The sequence below is a fragment of the Etheostoma spectabile genome, chromosome 18 (genome assembly GCF_008692095.1).
Source record: "Etheostoma spectabile isolate EspeVRDwgs_2016 chromosome 18, UIUC_Espe_1.0, whole genome shotgun sequence".
Lineage (NCBI taxonomy): Eukaryota > Metazoa > Chordata > Actinopteri > Perciformes > Percidae > Etheostoma > Etheostoma spectabile.
In genome coordinates, this window is record NC_045750.1 from 24,197,706 (window position 1) to 24,199,699 (window position 1,994).

Here is a 1,994-nt window from a genome sequence, read left to right on the forward strand (position 1 = left end):
CGCTCCATAAGGCTAGCAACGAAACGGTCACTGGCAATATTATATGAGCAGAGACTATGTTCAAGTCATTGAGAAGAGCAGATGAACGTATTAGCGATGGACTTCAAAGAGCCATGGTAGTAAAGGGGCTACCAGATTCATACAACCCTAACCCAGACAAATGATGTTGTAACATTTGAATGTTACACGTGTGGTAAAAAGGGACACATGGCCAGGACATGTCTTGACAAATCCCAGGCGAGAAAACAGGAACAAAAATGGGACGCTTTGCAGTGAGGAAGAGGGCGAGGTCGAGGCCATGTGAAGAAAGCCGACGGAGATACGGAGGCAGAGCTTACATCTTCCTGTTTCTTCAAGCTGAGTGACTGTTCTACACAAAGAGGGAATAAGAAGGGTCTCATGGTCAACTGGGGCGCTACAACGCAAATGATCAAGGACGCCACAAAGTCCAAAACAGTCGACGAGAGTTTCTAACCCGTGGACCACGTCACCGAGCCGGCAGACGGAACCAAGGTGAGCGGGATGGCGAAAATGAGGGGAGACGCCGAAGTCTACATGTTAAACAGCGGGGGACGACAACTGAAAACGAGGCTCGAGCAAGCACTCTACATCCCATCGTTTCCACGAAACATCTTTTCAGTGAAAGCAGCAACAGCCAACAAGAGTTCCAGTCTTTACTTAGGAGTAACAGGATAAGGACCAAAGAGACGATGGCGGTCTGTCATTTTTCTCCCTTGGGTGCTAGCTAACGCTTTGGTGGCTGTTGTATCGATAGACTGCTGCAGGAATGTCTAACGCTACACCCCCTACATTTATTACAATCCCTTTCATTCATTGCTAGGCTTATTCCTTATTGCCATAGAAAGATGATTCATTTGATTTGAAATATTTGATTTGAATTCTGATTTTTGTTTTTGTTTTTACTGGAACATTGTAGACTCATAATAAAGCACATTTTGTTGCTTCTTCACTTTACTTGTTGGGAGTTTTGCATTTTTTTCCCCTTAATGTGGCAAAAATGAGCCAAACCGTGGCTTCAAAATCCAGGTACTGGGATATTTTGTGGTGCATTAAAAATATTACATTTCTTTAATAATTGTATTAAAGGAACATGCCGACTTCTTGAGATATAAGCTTATTCACCGTATCCCCCAGAGTTATATAAGTCCATACATACCCTTCTCATCTCTGCGTGTCATAACTCAGTCTGACGCACCCGCCGCTAGCCTAGCTTAGCACAGATGTTGGAGGTAACCGGCTCCATCTGGCCTACTGCTCCCAATAAGTGACAAAATAACGCCAACATTTTCCTAATAACATGTTGTGATTTGTCACAGCGTGTACAAATAACAAGGTCACATGAGACACAGCCATCTTGGGAACTATTCTCCACAGAGGGCGAAGCACTGCTGCTTCTGTTACTTGGGCGGAGTGATTTGCACTTGGGTCAGGATTAGGTTAGGGTAGAACGCAGTGCCCTGGATGTTAACCCCTTGGTCAATTGCTTTTCAAGTGTCTGTGGAGAATAGTTCCCAGCATGCACGCTCTTTTAATTCACACAACAATCTACATTGCTCTGCCATTCCCTTGTATTGGCTCATCCGAGCTAGTTGAAGATGAGGTCAAAAGGCCAGGCTCACATGGTTGGAGGTAGACGGAGGCATTTATTAGAAAGTAAATAGACTGCGCTTTTCTAGTCTTTGCCACCTCTCAAATCCCTCTCTCCACTAGCTACAGTTACCATGCACCGCCTCCACACACAAGGTGTTACTGCTCATAAAATAAGCATTCACACACATTCACAATTTGGAGCAAGAGGAGAACGGATTTTACATAGAGTAAACATAGAGTAAATATTCACTGCCACAGATTATTATATTAGATATATTGTCTCATAACCCAAAGAACAAGAGCCAGGGTATAAGCGGCCAAAATGGGTTTCCTCAGGAGGGGGGGATGGGTCTCCCTTAGAGATAGGGTGAGAAGCTCAGTCA